Source organism: Rutidosis leptorrhynchoides, chromosome 4 (genome assembly GCF_046630445.1).
Source record: "Rutidosis leptorrhynchoides isolate AG116_Rl617_1_P2 chromosome 4, CSIRO_AGI_Rlap_v1, whole genome shotgun sequence".
NCBI classification, from domain to species: Eukaryota; Viridiplantae; Streptophyta; class Magnoliopsida; order Asterales; family Asteraceae; genus Rutidosis; species Rutidosis leptorrhynchoides.
The window spans coordinates 427,493,838-427,516,681 of NC_092336.1; the positions used below are offsets into that span (position 1 = coordinate 427,493,838).

The window sequence follows — 22,844 nt, forward strand, 5'->3', positions numbered from 1 at the left end:
AATAAGAAACGTACTCGTAACAAGCTCCGGGTCTTCCTGTGCCTCTGCCGCATTAATATTGAAAACTCTTCCGCGGCCTTGTCCATTCGTGTTCTCCTGGTTCGGGCAATTTCTAATAATGTGGCTCGGTTTTCCACATTTATAACAAACTACATTGGCATAACTTGCTCCGACACTACTTGCTCCGCCATTACTCGTTCCGACACCATTTGTTCCTTTCGTTCTGTTAACCCCTGGTCCGTAGACCTCACACTTCGCCGCGCTATGACCATTTCTTTTACACTTGTTGCAAAATTTGGTGCAGAACCCCGAGTGGTACTTTTCACACCTTTGGCATAGCTGCTTCTGATTGTTGTTGTTGTTGCGGTTGTAATTGTTGTTGGGATGATTGTTGTAGTTGCTGTTGTGTTGTTGTTGTTGTTGTTGTTGTTGGGCCGTTTGTTGTAGTTGCAATTGATGGTGCGATTGTTGGGATAATTGTTGCGATTATTATTGTAATTGCTGTTGTTGTTGAATTGGTGATTCTTATCACCGTTTTCCTCCCACTTTCTTTTGACTTGCTTCACATTGGCCTCTTCAGCCGTCTGTTCTTTAATTCTTTCCTCAATCTGGTTCACTAGTTTGTGAGCCATTCTACATGCCTGTTGTATGGAGGCGGGCTCGTGTGAACTTATATCTTCTTGGATTTCCGGTAATCCTTTCACAAACGCGTCGATCTTCTCTTCCTCATCTTCGAACGCTCCCGGACACAATAGGCACAATTCTGTGAATCGTCTTTCGTACGTGGTAATATCAAATCCTTGGGTTCGTAACCCTCTAAGTTCTATCTTGGGCTTATTGACCTCGGTTCTGGGACGGTACTTCTCGTTCATCAAGTGCTTGAATGCTGACCACGGTAGTGCGTACGCATCATCTTGTCCCACTTGCTCTAGATAGGTATTCCACCATGTTAACGCAGAACCTGTGAAGGTATGCGTAGCGTACTTCACTTTGTCCTCTTCAGTACACTTACTTATGGCAAACACCGATTCGACCTTCTCGGTCCACCGTTTCAATCCGATCGGTCCTTCGGTTCCATCAAATTCCAAAGGTTTGCAGGCAGTGAATTCTTTGTAGCTACATCCTACACGATTTCATGTACTGCTAGATCCAAGGTTATTGTTGGTATGTAGCGTAGCTTGTACTGCGGCTATGTTTGAAGCTAGAAAAGTACGGAATTCCTCTTCATTCATATTCACGGTGTGTCGAGTAGTCGGTGCCATTTCCTTCAAAATAGTCAAATGGAACAAGTTAATCATACAGAATATTAAGAGTAGTTAATAGTATTTCGTAGCATAAGATGAACTCATTTATAAAAGCTTTTTCTTCATATTAGCGTTTTATAAGTTTAAATTCGGGTAGTACCTACCCGTTAAGTTCATACTTAGTAGCTAATATACAATTCAACTACTACAATTCTATATGAAAAACTGATTATAATAATATTTCGCGTTCAAACTTTTATACAATATTTTACAAACTTACAATACCGCTTATTTTACATAAAGCATGAAATATAGCACACAATAACTTTGATACAAGATAGTTGTGAAGATAATTCTAGCTAGTACACAAGTCGTTCAGCAAAGGCAATAAAGACACGTAATTCATACGTCCAGAAACAAGTCATGCATTCTGGTTTTACTAGGACTACTTCCCATCCTTGGTCTTGTGGAACATAACCATTATGGCCGTTGATAAGACAGCATGTTGTAACGTCGTCAAAGGGACGAGGGTTACGTAATGACCAACAGTCTCGTAATAACCTAAAAACCTCATTTCTTACCCCAATTACCGACTCCGTCACTTGTGGGAACGTTTTGTTTAATAGTTGTAGCCCGATGTTCTTTTTCTCACTTTGGTGACAAGCGAACATTAATAACCCGTAAGCATAGCATGCTTCTTTATGTTGCATGTTAGCTGCTTTTTCTAAATCATGAAGTCCTATATTCGGATACATTGAGTCAAAATAATTTCTTAACCCGTTGCGTAAAATAGCATTTAGGTTCCCCGCAATATATGCGTCAAAGTAAACACATCGTAACTTATGGGTTTCCCAATGTGATATCCCCCATCTTTCAAACGAAAGTCTCTTATAAACCAAGACATTCTTGGAACGTTCTTCGAATGTCTTACAAACTGATTTCGCCGTAAATAGTTGTGCCGAAGAATTCTGACCGACTCTAGACAAGATTTCATCAATCATGTCTCCGGGTAGGTCTCTTAAAATATTGGGTTGTCTATCCATTTTATGTTTTTATACTGTAAAATAGACAAGAGTTAGATTCATAAAAAAAAATACTTATTAATACAAGCAATTTTTACATATATCATAAAGCATAAGCACACTATATTACATATATTACACCACATGAATACAACTATCTTATTCCGACTCGCTCGTTTCTTCTTCTTCGGTTTTGGTTCATTTTGCCAAGTTTCTAGGGATATATGATGTTCCTCTAATACGAGCTGTCGTTTTCCACAACGGTTTAGAAAAACCTGGTGGTTTAGAGGTTCCCGGGTCATTGTTACAACTTAAGGGCTTCGGGGGTTGACGATACATATAAAGTTCATCGGGGTTGGAATTAGATTTCTCTATTTTTATGCCCTTTCCCTTATTATTTTCTTTTGCCTTTTTAAATTCAGTTGGGGTAATTTCTATAACATCATCGGAATTCTCGTCGAAATCCGATTCATCGGAGAATTGGTAATCCTCCCAATATTTTGCTTCCTTGGCGGAAACACCATTGACCATAATTAACCTTGGTCGGTTGGTTGAGGATTTTCTTTTACTTAACCGTTTTATTATTTCCCCCACCGGTTCTATTTCCTCCTCCGGTTCCTCCTCTTCCGATTCTGATTCTTCTTCCGGTTCTGATTCTTCTTCCGGTTCTTCTTCGGGAACTTGTGAATCAGTCCAATATATATTCGACTCTTCGTTATTATTAGGTGAGTTAATGGGATTTGTGCTAGAGGTAGACATCTATCACACAATATCAAACATGTTAAGAGATTAATATATCACATAATATATACATGTTAATAATATATAGTTTCCAACAAAAATGTTAAGCAATCATTTTTAAAGAAAACACGGTCGAAGTCCAGACTCACTAATGCATCCTAACAAACTCGATAAGACACACTAATGCAAATTTTCTGGTTCTCTAAGACCAACGCTTGGATACCAACTGAAATGTCCCGTTCTTATTGATTAAAAACGTTCCATATTAATTGATTTCGTTGCGAGGTTTTGACCTCTATATGAGACGTTTTTCAAAGACTGCATTCATTTTTAAAACAAACCATAACCTTTATTTCATAAATAAAGGTTTAAAAAGCTTTACGTAGATTATCAAATAATGATAATCTAAAATATCATGTTTACACACGACCATTACATAATGGTTTACAATACAAATATGTTACATCGAAATCAGTTTCTTGAATGCAGTTTTTACACAATATCATACAAACATGGACTCCAAATCTTGTCCTTATTTTAGTATGCAACAGCGGAAGCTCTTAGTATTCACCTGAGAATAAACATGCTTTAAACGTCAACAAAAATGTTGGTGAGTTATAGGTTTAACCTATATATATCAAATCGTAACAATAGACCACAAGATTTCATATTTCAATACACATCCCATACATAGAGATAAAAATCATTCATATGGTGAACACCTGGTAACCGACATTAACAAGATGCATATATAAGAATATCCCCATCATTCCGGGACACCCTTCGGATATGATATAAATTTCGAAGTACTAAAGCATCTGGTACTTTGGATGGGGTTTGTTAGGCCCAATAGATCTATCTTTAGGATTCGCGTCAATTAGGGTGTCTGTTCCCTAATTCTTAGATTACCAAACTTAATAAAAAGGGGCATATTCGATTTCGATAAATCAACCATAGAATGTAGTTTCACGTACTTGTGTCTATTTTGTAAATCATTTATAAAACATGCATGTATTCTCATCCCAAAAATATTAGATTTTAAAAGAGGGACTATAACTCACTTTCACAGATTTTTACTTCGTCGGGAAGTAAGACTTGGCCACTGGTTAATTCACGAACCTATAACAATATATACATATATATCAAAGTATGTTCAAAATATATTTACAACACTTTTAATATATTTTGATGTTTTAAGTTTATTAAGTCAGCTGGCCTCGTTAGTAACCTACAACTAGTTGTCCACAGTTAGATGTACAGAAATAAATCGATAAATATTATCTTGAATCAATCCACGACCCAGTGTATACGTATCTCAGTATTGATCACAACTCAAACTATATATATTTTGGAATCAACCGCAACCCTGTATAGCTAACTCCAACATTCACATATAGAGTGTCTATGGTTGTTCTGAAATATATATAGATGTGTCGACATGATAGGTCGAAACATTGTATACATGTCTATGGTATCTCAAGATTACATAATATACAATACAAGTTGATTAAGTTATGGTTGGAATAGATTTGTTACCAATTTTCACGTAGCTAAAATGAGAAAAATTACCCAATCTTGTTTTACCCATAACTTCTTCATTTTAAATCCGTTTTGAGTGAATCAAATTGCTATGGTTTCATATTGAACTCTATTTTATGAATCTAAACAGAAAAAGTATAGGTTTATAGTCGGAAAAATAAGTTACAAGTCATTTTTGTAAAGGTAGTCATTTCAGTCGAAAGAACGACGTCTAGATGACCATTTTAGAAAACATACTTCCACTTTGAGTTTAACCATAATTTTTGGATATAGTTTCATGTTCACAATAAAAATCATTTTCCCAGAATAACAACTTTTAAATCAAAGTTTATCATAGTTTTTAATTAACTAACCCAAAACAGTCCGCGGTGTTTCTACGACAGCGTAAATCCGGTTTTACGGTGTTTTTCGTGTTTCCAGGTTTTAAATCATTAAGTTAGCATATCATATAGATATAGAACATATGTTTAGTTGATTTTAAAATTCAAGTTAGAAGAATTAACTTTTATTTGCGAACAAGTTTATAATTAACTAAACTATGTTCTAGTGATTACAAGTTTAAACCTTCGAATAAGATAACTTTATATGTATGAATAGAATGATGTTATGAACATCATTAATACCTCAAGTTCCTTGGATAAACCTACTGGAAATGAGAAAAATAGATCTAGCTTCAAAGGATCCTTGGATGGCTTGAAAGTTCTTGAAGCAGAATCATGACACGAAAACAATTTCAAGTAAGTTTTCCACTCGAAATAAGATTGTTATAGTTATAGAAATTGAATTAAAGTTTAAATATGATTATTACCTTGTATTAGAAAGATAACCTACTGTAAGTAACAAAGGTTTCTTGATCTTGGATGATTACTTGGAATGGATTTAGAAAACTTGAAAGTAAACTTGCAATCTTGAAAGTATTCTTGATTTTATGAAACTAGAACTTTTGGAATTTATGAAGAACACTTAGAACTTGAAGATAGAACTTGAGAGAGATCAATTAGATGAAGAAAATTGAAGAATGAAAGTGTTGGTAGGTGTTTTTGGTCGTTGGTGTATGGATTAGATATAAAGGATATGTAATTTTGTTTTCATGTAAATAAGTCATGAATGATTACTCATATTTTTGTAATTTTATGAGATATTTCATTCTAGTTGCCAAATGATGGTTCCCACATGTATTAGGTGACTCACATGGGCTGCTAAGAGCTGATCATTGGAGTGTATATACCAATAGTACATACATCTAAAAGCTGTGTATTGTACGAGTACGAATACGGGTGCATACGAGTAGAATTGTTGATGAAACTGAACGAGGATGTAATTGTAAGCATTTTTGTTAAGTAGAAGTATTTTTATAAGTGTCTTGAAGTCTTTCAAAAGTGTATGAATACATATTAAAACACTACATGTATATACATTTTAACTGAGTCGTTAAGTCATCGTTAGTCGTTACATGTAAATGTTGTTTTGAAACCTTTAGGTTAACGATCTTGTTGAATGTTGTTAACCCATTGTTTATTATAACAAATGAGATGTTAAATTGTTATATTATCATGATATTATGATATATAACATATCTTAGTATGATATATATACAGTTAAATGTCGTTACAACGATAATCGTTACATATATGTCTCGTTTCGAAATCATTAAGTTAGTAGTCTTATTTTTACATATGTATTTCATTGTTAATACACTTAATAATATATTTACTTATCATTTAACAGTATTAACCAAGTGTATCAATATCTTAATATGATTCATATGTACCTAGTAAGACGTTGTTATAACGATAATCGTTATATATATCGTTTTCGAGTTTCTTAAATTAATAGTCTCATTTTTATGTATATAACTCATTGTTAAAATACCTAATGAGATACATACTTATAATAAAATCATGTTAACTATATATATAACCATATATATGTCATCGTATAGTTTTTACAAGTTTTAACGTTCGTGAATCACCGGTCAACTTGGGTGGTCAATTGTCTATATGAAACCTATTTCAATTAATCAAGTCTTAACAAGTTTGATTGCTTAACATGTTGGAAACACTTAATCATGTAAATAATAATTTCATTTAATACATATATAAACATGGAAAAGTTCGGGTCACTGCATGAACACTCTGGTGGGGAAATTTTCTTATTTTATTGAACAACTGAATACTTATGATTACAATGGAAAACTCATGCATTAACAAAACTGCAAACCTATTCTATTTATAATAGAAAATACGTAATAACAGAAAGCTATTTCTACGGCCCACTTATTAACTTGGCCCACGTTCCTAATGTTGTGCAGTAAACCAATTCCACCATCCACTTTACTCGGTCAAACTTGACCCATTACAAAATTGCTCCAACAATCACCCCTCCAATTTTGAGCTTTCCTCTTCAAGATCTTTCAGACCCAATAGACCTCGCATCTCTATGAACTTAACCCGTGGCAGTGCCTTAGTTAGGATGTCTGCCTTTTGTTCTTTCCTGCTAACATGCTCAACTGTTATCAACTCTCGTTCAACACATTGTTGAATGAAGTGATATCGAGTATCTATATGCTTACTCCGGCCATGGAAAACGGGATTCTTCATAAGGGCAATTGCTGACTTGTTATCAACAAATAATTTAACCTTTGAGCTTTTCCATCCGGTAACATCACTTAGCAAGTTCTTTAACCATATTGCCTGACACGCTGCCGATGTAGCCTCCATAAACTCTGATTCGCATGATGATAAAGAAACAGTGTGTTGTTTCTGTGATGCCCAAGTGATCATGCTGTCACCGAGATAAAATACCATACCAGTGGTTCCCTTTCGATCCTCCTTATCCACACAATGGCTACTATCACTGTAACCAACTAAGCTCTCAGCTCCACCTCTTTTATAGACAATTCCATAGTTTACTGAACCCTTCAGATAACGAATTATTTGCTTCACTGCCTTCAGGTGTCTTTCTTTTGGTGACTGCATAAAACGACTGACTATACCAACTGAATATGCAAGATCTGGCCTAGTGTGGATGAGGTAACGCAAGCAGCCTATCAAGCGCCTGTATTCAGTAGCATTTACAGGTTTACCTTCTGTATCTTTTGACAAATTGCTTCCTGGTTCCATCAGGTACTTAGAAGCATAGCAATCTGCCATGCCACTCATCTCAAGTATTCTTCTTGCATAACCAGATTGACTTATCTGTATGCCATTTTCGTTTTGCTTTACTTCAATACCCAAGTAGTAACTGAGTATACCCAAATCACTCATATCAAAGACTTTTTTCATCTGTTCTTTGAACTTCTTTACTTGAGTTTCATTTGACCCTATCACAATCAAATCATCCACATATACACCAATTATTAAAGTAGAGTCAGAGTTCCTAAACATGTATACAGTTTGCTCATGAACACATCTTTGAAACCCCAAGTCTCTAATCGCCTTATCTAGACGAATGTTCCAAGCACGAGGTGCTTGTCATAATCCATATAGCGCTTTATGTAATCGGTACACCATGTGTTCTTTACCTTTGACTGAAAAACCTTCCGGTTGCGTTACATAAACTTCCTCCTTTAGCTCACCATTTAAAAATGCAGATTTCATGTCAAGGTGATGTACATACCACCCCTTCATTGCAGCTATCGCCATCAATAGCCGTATCGTTTCAATTCTTGCAACGGGTGCAAATACTTCATCAAAATCTACACCCTTTCGTTGTACATAGCCTTTTGCAACTAGTCGCACATTGTGTTTAACAATCTTGCCATCAGTATTTTTTTTAACTTTGAATACCCACTTTAAACCGATCACCTTTTGACCCTCTGGTAAACATGTGAGTTTCCATGTTTTATTTTTCTCGATCGAGTTTAATTCTGCTCTCATAGCCTCTTGCCAGACCTGTTCATTTTCAGCTTCTGAATAGTTTGAAGGCTCTTCTCCAACGAACATAAGTTCATCTTCGGATAAACCTTCACCATCAACATAATCTTCCAACCAACGAGGAGGTTGTCTATTACGAGTAGGTGTGTGATCACGCATCGAAGAGTTGGCACTCTTGCTTGATTCGACAGATAAATCAATTGAACCCATCTGATCAAATTGGCTATTCACCTGCTCCAATTCTTCATTTTGGTTTATGGCTTGATGTGGTGTATTGATGCTTTCATTCCAACTACTTGTAGCCCCTACATGAGATTGAATTTCATATCCACCACAAAAATTGTAAACACCACTGTTTTGGTTAACAACAGTGGTTTCATCAACCTTCCAATTCCATTTCTTTTTTTCATCAAACACCACGTTTCGAGCCACAACCACCTTACTTTCTCGAGGATTAAACATCTGGTAAGCTTTACTCCCAGGTTGCACGCCCAAGTACACCATTGAGACACTTCGATCACTTGGATTTGTGGTTTTGTTCTCTGACTTTTTCACATATCCAGTACACCCGAAAACTTTCAAATGCTCGAGCGTTGGCTTTTTCCCTTTTAATGCTTCATATGGTGTCATGTTCTTTACACCTTTGGTTGGAACTCTGTTTAAAATGTAGACAGCGTGTTGTACGGCCTCTGCCCACAAGTCATCAGGTACTTCCATTGTTTTTAATATGGATCATGTAGCCTCTAAAATAGTACGATTTCGGCACTCTACTACACCATTTTGTTGCGGTGAATAGGGTACAGTAAGCTGTCTTTTAATCCCACCCTGTTCACAAAAATCAGAAAACAACTTGGAGGTAAACTCACCCCCTCTGTCAGTACGTAAACACCTTAGTTTCATCGACATTTCAGTTTCAATTTTATTCTTAAAACTCACAAATTTCTCAAACGCTTCGTCTTTTGTTTTAAGCATAAACACCCACATATATCGGCTATAATCATCAACAAGTAATAAGAAATACCGACTACCCGCTGATGTTGCAGGTGTAATAGGTCCACATAAATCAGCATACAACTGCTCAAGAGGTTGTTTGGCTCGCCATTGTGCTTCTTTCGGAAATGGAAGTCTTGCTTGCTTCCCGATCATGCAACCTTCACATACTTGAGCAGAATGATTAATCTTTGGTATACCCCGCAACAACTCCTTTTGGACCATTGACTCTATGACCCGAAAGTTTACGTGACCCAAACGAGCATGCCACACCCATGCTTCTTCTTCAATCTTGGCCATTAAACAAACTGGTTGTGACATGTTTAATGCTATTTTATACAGTCTATTACTAGACCTCTGGACTTTCAATACAAGGCGATCAGTATCATTATAAACCCTTAAGAACTCATGTACGATTTCAATTCTATAACCAATCTCAGTTAATTGTCCTAGGCTTATTATATTATTTTTTAAGACAGGAATATAATAGACATCCGAGATAATTAACTGGTCACCGTTTTTGCAATTAACTAGAATTGAACCCTTACCAGCTACTTGAACCTTTGATCCATCACCGAAACATACACTTCCAGTGGTGCCTTCATTGAGTTCTGCGAACATTTCTCTCATGCCCGTCATATGATTGCTCGCCCCGTTATCAAGGTACCATACGTTCTTACTCTTTTCAGCATCATACTTTTCTGGGAATACTTTACCCTCGTTGAGGAGAACCAACGAGTCCTTATCTTCTCCGCACACACTCAATAATAAAGTGTGTTCATCTTCTTGAGTGGCTGCCAAATTCGACTCATCACTTCTTTCTTTTTGAGTCTTGCATTCGGAAGCATAATGACCATAATTCTCACAATTGAAGCATTTTATATGCTTCTTATCTTTCACCTTTTGATAATTATTTCCACCATCTCGTTGGCCACTGTAACCACCCCGATTACCTCTGCCTCGTCCTCTACCTCTTCCACCATTTCGACGACCCCGATCGTTATGGCTTGAGCCACGCCCCTTTCCATTTGAATTCGAGTTGAATCTTGAATTCTTTTGAGTAGAGGATTCACCTCTCATCAATAACAGACTGTTTTTAGTGTTATTATTATTAGAACGTAGCCTGAGTTGATCTTCATAAGCCTTCAATCGTCTAATGGCTTCCTCAAACGGCATTTTATCGACATCGGAATATTGTTCCATAGAGGCGACAAGTTTCAAGCACTTGTCTGGAATAGAATCTAGTAATTTTCTTACAAGTGTACCATCTTCCAAAGTTGCCCCGAGACTGTTATATTTGGTAATCATGCCGCTCAGTTTACCTGCGAATTCATCGATGGACTCCCCGTCCTTCATTCTCAGACTTTCGAATTCGCTTTTGAGTGTATGCAACCTAGCCTTTTGCACACGTTCGGCACCAAGATACCGAGTCTTCAATGATTCCCACACCTCCTTTGCCGTTTTGTTTTTGGAAATCTGCAACAAAACGTCCTCTGGCACCGCCTGAAATATGAAAGCCCTAGCAGACTTGCTTTTCTTCTCATCCACGGTCACTCCGACTTGTGGTTCAGTGGATTCCCATAACCCATGAGCATCCAAGATAGCTTCCATTCGGATCGCCCATGTGGTGTAATTTGTTGACGTTAGAACAGGGCACTGAAACGGTACGTTTCCTCCTTCCTTGCCAACATGAGTAACAATCGACATATCTTATGTTTTGATATCTCTAGGTATAAACCTGATGCTCTTGATACCAATTGTTGGGATTAATATCAATTGCAATCAGACTTGTAATATAAATATAGACGATTGAACACTCTGGTGGGGCAATTTTCTGATTTTATTGAACAACTGAATACTTATGATTACAATGGAAAACTCATGCATTAACAAAACTGCAAACCTATTCTATTTATAATAGAAAATACGTAATAACATAAAGCTATTTCTACGGCCCACTTATTAACTTGGCCCACGTTCCTAATGTTGTGCAGTAAACCAATTCCACCATCCACTTTACTCGATCAAACTTGACCCATTCCAAAATTGCTCCAACAATGCGGTGGTATATTTATTATTTATTTGATGTATCTTTTAAATGAATTCTACATTGCTTTTTGCCATTAACCTTATACTCCGTAACTAATAAGATAGTTGATATAACATACCTATCGGTGTATATTCTTTTGTGTTGTTGCTTAACTACCGACGTTTGTTGCAGTGTACGTGACATCAACTTTATATGATCACTAATTATCAGAGAACGAAAAACACCAATACTAAAAATATTCTGAATTTACGTGGAATATAGTTTATTATTATTATTATTCTTGACTAATTAAATCAGTCAATGAGCGCATATACAATGATAGTCATAGCAAATAGGGTCGCCAACATCTTTACAAAATCCAGCACAATCAATGTCACTAAAACAATATTGGATACGTTGAGTTTTGTAAACGTTGTCAACGTCATTTTTCATAGAAGATAATGTTTGCTCACTTGATACCGATCCTTTGTTAGCAGAAACGCATGACATTTGTATACCTGGAGCAAATAATTAACAAATCTTTCATCAGTTATATACTCCGTAACACATTAGAACTTAGAATAGAATTAAGTATATTATAGAATTATAAAAAAAAGTAGTACAATAGGCTGTAAGCGCCAGTGTGACCAAAAACACCATCTTCAATGAAATGTTCTTCATTTCTTAACAGAATTCAAGATTAAGAAACTAAAAATATAAAGGAGTGGAGTAATTTGCTAATTGCTATTTAGTATATTTCAATACCACTTGTAATTGTGATGCCGCTGGCCAACTGCTATATAAAGAGGTATTTCATACTATATACTGTAATATCTTAAATATTGGGAAAAGGTGGTAGGATCAAGAGGGAAGTAACCAATCGAGGGAAGCGGGGGGAAGGAAATTTTTTTTTTCTTCGTTTTTTGAAAAAACTTTGTTCACGAACATTATAGATTGGATGAAAATAAGAACATTTAGAAAAGACACTTCGTGATGAATGTTATTATTTTGGCGGAAAAAGGCTCGAAGAAGTAATATATAACAATTATCGTATTTTTCGAGCGTATGTTGAGGTTTTAGACATTAGAGTTTAGATATTAGGGTTTAGATATTAGGGTTTATAGAGTTTAGATATTAGGGTTTAGAAATTTAGGGTTTAGGGTTTAGATTTAGGGTTTAGATTTAGGATTTAGATTGAGTTTTTAACACGAACGGTTTAGAGTTTAGGGTTTAGGGTTCCATAAACCCAAAACACCAAACCCTAAACCCTAAACTTTAAACCCTAAACTCTAAATCGGGTTAAATTTTACTTCACAAAACATGAAAAAAAAACGTTAACATTCTTCACGAACAATATTATCTTGAATGTTATTTTTGTCGATCGTTTTCCCGCAAAAATAATAACATTCATCACGAAGTGTCTTTTTTAAATGTTCTTATTTTCATCCAATCTATAATGTTCGTGAACAAAGTTTTTTCAAAAAACGAAAAAAAAAAATTGCTTCCCCCCGCTTCCCCCCGATTGGTTACTTCCCATTGATCATGCCCCTTAAAGAACATATATAACTCATTTAATAGCATTTAAATTTATATTAATATACAAACAGGTTCAATAAATAACAGAACAATCGTAATGAATCTCGATAGTACATTTATAGTTTGCATGAGTTTTTATACGTTGATGTTTTTTTAGGTACAAAACTTTGCCTTTTTTAGTGTTTTATGTAAGAATACTACAAGTAAAAGCTCACTTTTTGACACTTGCTTGCCATAGGCGTAACAATTATGTTCACTTTTTGACATTCAGGAGCGTAATGAAATTTTCTCTGTCGTTTTGAATTTTTATAACAAATATAAATGTGGATAAGTGTTAAACATGCATTTAAGACCGTCGAAAACTAATAATTAAGTACTTAGACATTTAAATACGTCAATAACCAAAAACTATTTTACGCTTAAAAATGTCAAAAATCTAAAACAACTTCACACTTAGAGCATCATAAACTCAATACAACTATGCATTGGTTCTGTACTTATTTTTTATTTTATTTTATTTATTTTTTTTTTTTTTTTGGCGAAAAAGACGAAAACTCATATAGATAACTAAAACATTTTTCAAAAGAAAACGTCTTCAACCAATATTACAAGAATGAAACCGATGAGGCTAGAACCTAGAAAACGGAAAAACAAACTAACTATCTATAACCGAGCCTCACCTAACTGAATCCAACTGAAACCGAACAAAAAATACAACAATACGACATGAACCAGACAAGAATATCAACAAACCTAAGCTCGAAAGATAAACATACGATTCAACAAAGTGAACGAGACATAAAAATTGACATTTTATTTAGGATTTTGTTAACATATATTCACATGGCATACATTAACATGCTTTTACTAAATCGTAATTTTTTTAAATGTCATAATTTATAATTTATGCATGCATAAAAGTAAAATTACTAGATTGGATTACTTAGTATTAAACACACATATTATTAAATAAGAAAATTTCGAGTTCACTAAATGCACGTTAACGTAAGTCACTGGGATAGTTAACGTCACTGGGATATACGTAAGAAAAATCCATTTTATTTATTAATTACTTGTATTAATGTATTGATATTACTTTGATTCTCATTCTCTGTCCAGAAACGCAATCTCAATCGAATCATTTTCGCTCTATCTCAATAACTCCTTATGGGTTCGTCGTTTCGCTTGATCAATTAGATCGGCAAGGGTTTTATCAATCCATTCTATTCTGTCATTTAATTAGTTTTTTTTTCTTTTCCTAAAATAAAAATAAAATAAAAATAAGATTTAAAACAAAGTCTTATCATCGTGAGATGAAAAAGATGAACAAAGATGCAAATGGACAAAAAACCACAAGGCTCGAAAGCAGTAAACAAACCCTTACGCTAAACATCGAGAACAAGCTAACTAAACCCGAATGTTGATCGAACATGGCTAAAAAGACAAACCCGCAACTACTACAAAATAAATGCCAACACAAACAAACCAAAAAATGCTAACAAGGAAGAATCAACACACCTAACCATACGAAGAGGAACGATCTAACTATTTGATGACCGATTTACTTTTTACTCTCCGACACTTTATAATTGGCTTAACAACCACTCTATCGACCGTCAAAAGGTTAAATTTATTTCCCAATCAATTCTCAATCGCATATGAAGCAACTTTTACAGAAGAGCTACCAATAACGATGCCCAGCACGGATAGAGGGAGCAATCATCCCTTGCCCTCAGAAAAGCCAACATTAAGATCCTTATCTTTCTTTTTAACACATTCTTCCACGGCAATGGTATCAACTGAAACACAGACAACATCATCACTTACACCCAACATAACTATACCCGAAATATGCCTCGATGTACGACAATTAATCACATTAGGATTAACAGCAGGGCTGCGAATATTAACCCCCAAAACAGTCTCGGTCACAAACATCCGAATCTTTGAAACAGTTAAGAGCCGCGCGTCTTCGGTAATAGAAGCAGTAGAATTCAAATGATTAACAACTAGCACCACTTCTTCTACCGAGATATTCACATATTTAACCGCAACTCGAAGGTACAATAATTGATGACGAATTCACGCCACCAGAACACAAAGGAACCCCATTAAAACCCATGACGACAGGAAGAGATCCCAAAGTAAAGCCAGAATCATTCACGGGCGAATCTGGACTAGTATCCTGATTGACCAGAGCCAGAGGTATGTTCAGGGAATCAACATAAACAAGAAGAGTATTACTCTTGCCCAAAACATTTTCTAAATGAGAATCATAAACTGAAGGAAAGGATCAAGAGACTTCCCTACTGCGTCAAAAAATTAAAATTATATGAGTCTAAGGCTGTTAAAAAATTAAATTAAATGAGTTAATTCATTTTGTCAAATGATTAGGCGTGTTATAGTTTAATCGAATTCGTTAATCAATCAAATAGCTAGCTGAGTTAGGGTGTCAGTAATCCATTATTACTATCGATAACATTAGTTAGGTTTAACCGTCGTGTTCAATGCTGAAATTGATACTTTGTCAAATTGTTGATAATTACATGTTAGTGAGTTTCTTTGCATTGTTTTATACTTTGATTTGATACTTAGTTTTTGCAATCAGAGTATTTAGAAATAGGATTTTGATTACAAAACCCTGGGGATGAAGAAGGTTTTGTATATAAATTGTATTACTCGTTATTGTGATTAAAAGCTCATTACTGTTCGCTGTATGGATAAAAGTTATTATTAACGATTACTATTAATGATTATTGTTTTAGAAAGGATAATGTTAATTGTTTGCTATGTGAGTATAGGTGCGCTGATTTGCTAGAGGTGATATCAGGCCAGCCTGGAATGCTGCTGGAATGATACGACATTATGTTCTTGGCATTGATCTTATATATCAAAAGCATGTTTACAAAAATATTATAGTGAACACAGATTCTTAACCAATAATTCAATATTATGCAGGCGATCATTGTCAGATTTGTGTGCATCATATTCCACTTCACATACAGGAATGTAAAAAAGTGGCCCAAGTAATAGTCTTTACCTTAATGGTGCTTTGCACCATTTGAACCCAATTTTAAAGTACTATAATTAAAAGACAAAGTACTAAAATACGAATTTCTATTGAAATCGGTTGTACAAGAATATCAACCTAGTTGTTTAAGTATAATACGCAAAAGGCTTTATGCATTAGAACTTAGAAGTACGCTTCAATCGTCGTATACTTTCTGCAAAATGTAACGCTTCACCATGTATGTATTTGAAATTAATATTGATACATAAAGAGGAACTGGTAACTTCATCGGTCACATTCTCTTAAGCATAAGATGTACACAAGCCGTTCTTGAAGCATTCGTATTCACATTCGCTAATAATGTCAATGTAGATTAGTGGAGTTAGGATCAAGAATTCTGAAAAATATGATTTCTTACATGGACATCTGATAGGTATATTGTTTCTAAATCTTATGAATTCTTTAAATGACAATACATTAATAATTCTAAGAAAATTGATCATATATCTGTGTTACTCCTCATGAAAGACCCTCATAAAAGAATAAAGTGGAGTAGAATACCATCGTTACATTTAGATAGGAGGTTATAATTGTTATGGTCTATTCTGTACATGTTTTTATATAATATTTAGATCACTCCCTATGCAAGTGTCACTGGGAGCTTCTATTTTCAATATAAAATGACATGATAGGGAATGGATCGTCATTAACGTCTTTTTTGAGATTAGTCTTCAGTATGTCCTTCTGGAGAATTGTAAAGACAAAATTTCATGGACCAATTGAACTATGTTATTATTTCTTGGTGGGTCCATGTGTGTCAAAAGAGTGGATGAATATTTATATCACACTCGGTATATTATTAACTTTAATATAATAATATTAGTACTTTTTTAATAATTGATATATATAAAAATAAGTGGAACCCTAATTTACGAAAAAAATATGTTATGGTTGGTAGCGCTTAGTCTTTTTAAAGAAATATTGAGGTGACACTGATGTAGAGTTCGGTCTTTATAAAGAAACATGTAATGGTTGGAATTGATCTTATAGGCAATATCATGTTTGTTTTAAGTATTTTAAAGTCATTATATGAATTTTTGATACTTATAGTTGGTTTCAGGCGATTTTTTTTTTATACTTATAGTTGGTTTCAGGCGATTTTGATAAGAATGAAGATATGGACGGGAGGAAGTTAGGTGAAAGATAGAAAAAATATGATTTGCTGGAAAAGAGAAGGAAGCGCCGCTTCCTAATTAAAGTTGGAGAAAAAGTGTCAAATCAAGGGCGCCACTTGGAAAGAAAGCGTTGCGTGGATTTTTTGACAAAACATGAGGGATCAGATACAAGCGCCGCTTGACGGATGATGCGTCGCTTGGATTATTAGTCGATAGGTTGAAAATGACGAATAAGGCGCCGCATAGGATGACAAAGCACAGCTTGCAAGGAGAAAGCGCCGTGAAAGAGCCGGTTGCAGATAACATTTGAGTGAAATTCCGTCGCAAAAGTGCCGTTTGGGCTTCTGAAGCGGCGCTTGCATCTTTTGGTTTTGGATAACTTAAATACAAAACTTAGGGTTTTGGAGTTGCATGCACTTTTTGAAGTGGATTTCGTACCATGCTTGAATTTTGGCGATTTTTGGAGGTTTTCAAGGCAATTTGGAGCATTCTAACACGTTACAATCATCAAGGAGAGGCTATTAACATCGGTTGATTTCATAAACACTTTGTTTTTAAGTTAATTCTTTGTATTTGATTATGAATTCTACTTTGAACATGTGTAGGGGCGGAACTTGAACCCGACTACAGATGGGGCGGATGTAAAAACTTATTAAATTTTTCATTACAGCTGAGGCAAACACTAATAAAAACCTTATTTTTTAGTAAATTTTTTTTTAGTGTATAATTTTTTTAAAAAAAAAATCCAGCTGGGGCGCCCTGCCTCCACTATCCTCCGCCACTGAACATGTGTTTATTTTTATCATGGTTATTGGCTAAGATTGTTATGTTTACTTAGGTCAAATATTAATTATGTTATGATTACTTTAATTTTATGATTATGGAGATGAATTATTGTTTTGTGTAGATCGATTTTTTCATGGTATTATTATTTGATTATGATGTTTGGTTATTGATTTTATCCGATAGAATTAACAACTCATAGGATATAATTAATAGTTTATAACAAAGTGACAATAGGGTTATGCATGCTATCTGACAATTAATTGAAACTGAAATATGAAATTCCAGATTGACCTCGAGGGGAGTTTTCCTCCGGATCCATTCATGATTTAAATCCAGCCCGTCTACCCCTCGGGATGGTTTATGTATTGGGTTTCTGCAATGTATTAAAAAATAATTCTCCAAACATGGAGTTATTGTTATTGATCAATATATATAATACAAAGAATTATAGTGAGAATCCAAAACAACAATTTTCTCAGAAGAATGTCTATACTATAGACTAAACTTAATCTTCAAGTAAATTATTTATCTCGCTCTTCATGTATACAATATCTCTAATGCATGATTACGTAATATCTCCAATACAATGCGATTCGTGTTTCCTCCTGAAAGTACGTGCGTGCGTGACAAATGATCGCGAATGTGGTTAATATTTAATACCCGCTAGGTGATTTCGACAATTATCTTTAAAAAATATAAAAAATAAAATAAACTTCATAATCAATGCAAAAACTTCATAAAAAATGAAATCTCAAATAACAATCGAGAAACACAAAAATGTCCAAGTTCAACTAAACACGAAAGAAATAAAACTCAAGCTCACGATTATACGAAGTTCGATATTAATATGAGCGGTAATGGTAATAGGACCACTGTTATTACTCAACATATTGGGTCATGTCTGAGAATACATACAAAAAGGACTAATCCTTATAGGAATTATCACCAAAAAGCCCATTTTTTTACCCTTCTTGCGTGAGAGCCCAAAAAAAATAAAAATTGCCAATTTGTCCTCGCAAGGAGCAAGGTGCCTTGCTCCCTTGCGCCTTGCGTCCTTGCGACCTTGCTTACATTGGGGAGCAAGGAGCACGGCACCTTGCTCCTTGCTCCCAGGTGGAATCAAGGACGCAAGGTGCATCTTGCTCCCTTGCTTCCATCTGGGAGCAAGGACGCAAGGTGCCTCTTGCTCCCAGGTGGAAGCAAGGGAGCAAGATGCACCTTGCGTCCTAGCTTCCAGGTGGAAGCAAGGGAGCAAGATGCGGACGCGTGGAAGCAAGGGAGCAAGAGGCACCTTGCTCTCAGGTGGAAGCAAGGGAGCAAGAGGCACCTTGCGTCCTTGCTCCCAGGTGGAAGCAAGGGAGCAAGAGGCACCTTGCGTCCTTGCTCCCAGGTGGAAGCAAGGGAGCAAGAGGCACCTTGCTCCCTTGTTCTCAGGTGGATGCTCCCAGGTGGAAGCAAGGGAGCAAGAGGCTCCTTGCTCCTTGCTCCCAGGTGAAACCAAGGTCGCAAGGACGCAAGGCGCAAGGGAGCAAGGCGCCTTGCTCCTTGCGAGGGTAAATTGGCAATTTTTTTATTTTTTGGGCTCTCACGCACAAAGGGTCGAAAAAATGGGCTTTTTGGTGATAATCCCATCCTTATAACATAAATGTAAGTCCAACTAACTTCGTTGACATTTGGGCCTACTATTAAAGCCTATTAAAAACTTTCTTTCAACGTGTTGACTATCCAACGCTTTCTCTTTGAAACATGGTTGAGAGATAAATTGAACTCTTTGTTATGGGTCGGTTAATAGATTGCAACTCTAACCCGACCAGTGTAGTTAATCACTTTAAATCATATCGAAAAGTTATTGGAAAGGGTGACATAGAATTGATTAAAAATAAAATACAAGAAGCTTGCAAATTAGGTTGTCATCTCGTAAACCGAGTTGAAAAATCGAACCCGAATGAGAAAAAATGAAAGATAATCCGAAAAAAATTACATATATCTAAACAAATAAAAGATAACAGAATGACCAAGTAATCCCAATATGTTACTACCCATAATCTACCAACTTTAGTAAGGTAAAGTAATAATGTTGACGTTAGTGCAATCGTATAAATAAAAGACAAATGAAATGATTATTTTGCCCTAAGATCAAATGAAATGATTATTTTGCCCTAAGATCAACAGTAATTTTGACAGGTATATATACTTTTTTTTATTTGTAAAAGTATAAGTATATATATATAATATGTAATATGTATATGTATAGCAATATAGCAACTGGTCCATGAAAGAGAAAGCAGCACCGGCCAGATAAGTATCTCCACAGCTTAGCAAATTGCTAGCTTGCTACCAAGTGACATGAACATTTATATCAAAAAATGGCCGGCTGTGAAGATGGTGACGGTTTCAAATGCTTAAATCCACCACCAATTAATATATTACACTTCACACACACACAAACACATGAACACATATTGAGGTTAATTATGGATATCAAGAATTGCATCATTACTACTTTCATTCTCTTCCTCCTACTTGTGGTACTCCCTAGTTCTTCTTCCAAAGGTTAGTTAAATTCCTTTGTTGTTTGTTATTTTTCTAATTCATCATCGTCGTTTTCACTTTTGTTGATATTCGTTTCTCAAAGTCGTACTTAAAAACTTAATCATTTAGGGCCTTTGGCCTAGCAGTATAATCGAATTCTCTAACCCATTTAGCCTCGGGTAGGGAATGTGTATAAAGAAAATGCATTTTCAGGGACGACATTTTCCAGCCTTTCGACATGAAATGTCTTCCCGGATTAGCTTTCCAAACGACATTTTGTTCCCAAAAGGTCGTTCCAGATACTTCGTCGCGAAAAGTCTTTCGGCACGACCACCGTTTTTTTCTGGGACGATTGTGGGTCCAACTTTGACTTTCTTCTCTGACAGCAAATACGATTGTGGGTCCCATTTAGTATGAGGTTGTAAATATATGTGACATGGTGTGAATTTGTGCAGGAAGACTAGATTCAAAAATTTATGATATTGATTACCGGGGACCTGAAACTCATTCTCAAAGGCCTCCGCCCAACCGTGGAAATACTAATGGTGTTCCTCACACACATTTGAAGAAACATCATCCCCGGTTTAAGAGGCAAACAACTCGAAATATGATATTGAAGGTTATTACATTATATTTTATACAAAATTATTTGATAATTGTTGCATCATAATTTCATAAGTGGAAATATAACCTTAATTCACATGTTCAAGAGAAGTTGTGATGTGGTCCAGCGGTTGGTGGCCTACCTTTTTTAGGGGAGGTCAGGAGTTCGACCCCCGTTGGCTACATATCAACCCACAATTTCATCCCTGCCATGAAGTTCCACCCATGACACCTTTCTCACATCGCGTTGGGGACAAAGGGGAGGGGTTTTTTTACCGTCCTTGCCCCGTATGTAATCCGTATGTGATTGGACCAAAGAAAAAAATTCACATGTTCAAGTGCGATGCCACATATCTTTTCAAACTCGGTCACATGTCATAAACTCAAAATACATACATATATATATATATATATACAACAACAACAACAACAACAACAATACCTAATTCCACTAGAGTGGAGTATGGGGGAGGTTAGATGTAGACAGTCCTTTCCTCTACCCTAAAGTAAAAGGGAAGTCATTCCTCCACCCACGGATACCTATCGGTCCCCAGGTAGAGGAAGTCGTCCCTCCCTATTCTGTAGAGCAGAGAGGCTGCTTCCTAGGGACCTCCGACCATAAAGAACCATGAATTCCGATATGTGCAGTAAAAGTATACAAGTAAAGTAGATAAAAAAGAAACTTTACCATGAATAAAGTATATATCAATACGATATGTATAGGTAAATAAAGCATGTAACAAAATAATGTAATATAACATATAATTAAAATATGTGCGTGCCAAATATGCAAGTATAACCAGTCATGTAAGTACAATAAGTATACGAAAACATGTTGGTAAGAAGCATATAGGTATACTATGCAGTATAAAATAGATGGTATACAATGTAAACATAGACAAATAAGCATACAATGATAACATAAAAGCATGTGATATGTAAGTATGTATAAATTAATTGTTATATAATGTAATCCAAACATGTAACCATATAGTGCAATAAATCCTCTGAAAATGCTACAATATATATATATATATATATATATATATATATATATATATATATATATATATATATATATATATATATATATATATTAGGTAAATAAATAAGGTTTTCCATGTTTAGGATATTCGTCCCTACAAATATATATAGTAGGTAAATAAATATTTCATGTTTAGGCTATTCGTCCCTAAATATGGATGAAAATATAACTAGTTTGATCACTTGGGTTATGTATTATATTTATACATGCATACTTGTTGGTAAAGAAGAAGAGGATAATCATGGCGAGTCAGGGAATAGGTAAAAACGGTCTTATCTATTTATTGTAAATGTTTACTTGCATACTTGTTTTTCGATTATTATCGTAGTTTAACATATCTATGATTTTCATCAGGCAAAAAAAACTTGATGGGTAAATTGAAGATTGTTCAAGCAGAATTGTGGCTTGAGTACAAACTCAGGTTAAAATATACAGCGTTTTGTGTTTGTTATAAATTACGGAGTAATCTTTTTTCCCTGTGATATATATATATATACAAATATATTTGCTAAAATGGAACTAGTTGTCGAACCCTCGCTTCGCGCCGGGGTTCGCTTTTCAATGTATTTTATTGTGTTTAGTTTGTAAAATTATTTCGTGGCTAACGATGATGTCGTTGAAGCGCAACTCGAGTCGAACTAAAAGGTATAACCCATCAAAGATTTAAATATTATTTTAAATTAACAATATACGTGCATCTCCGCGTTTCGCTATGGA

At 35.2% G+C, this 22,844-nt stretch overlaps 1 long non-coding RNA gene across 1 annotated transcript; it reads left to right on the plus strand.

Moving 5' to 3' along the window:
* Positions 1–20,393: 20,393 nt before the first annotated feature.
* On the plus strand, positions 20,394–22,611 carry LOC139839467 (uncharacterized). Its single transcript, XR_011756965.1, has 3 exons — positions 20,394–20,500; positions 20,935–21,098; positions 22,482–22,611. It is a non-coding gene; the product is annotated as an uncharacterized lncRNA (long non-coding RNA).
* The last annotated feature ends 233 nt before the right edge of the window (positions 22,612–22,844 follow it).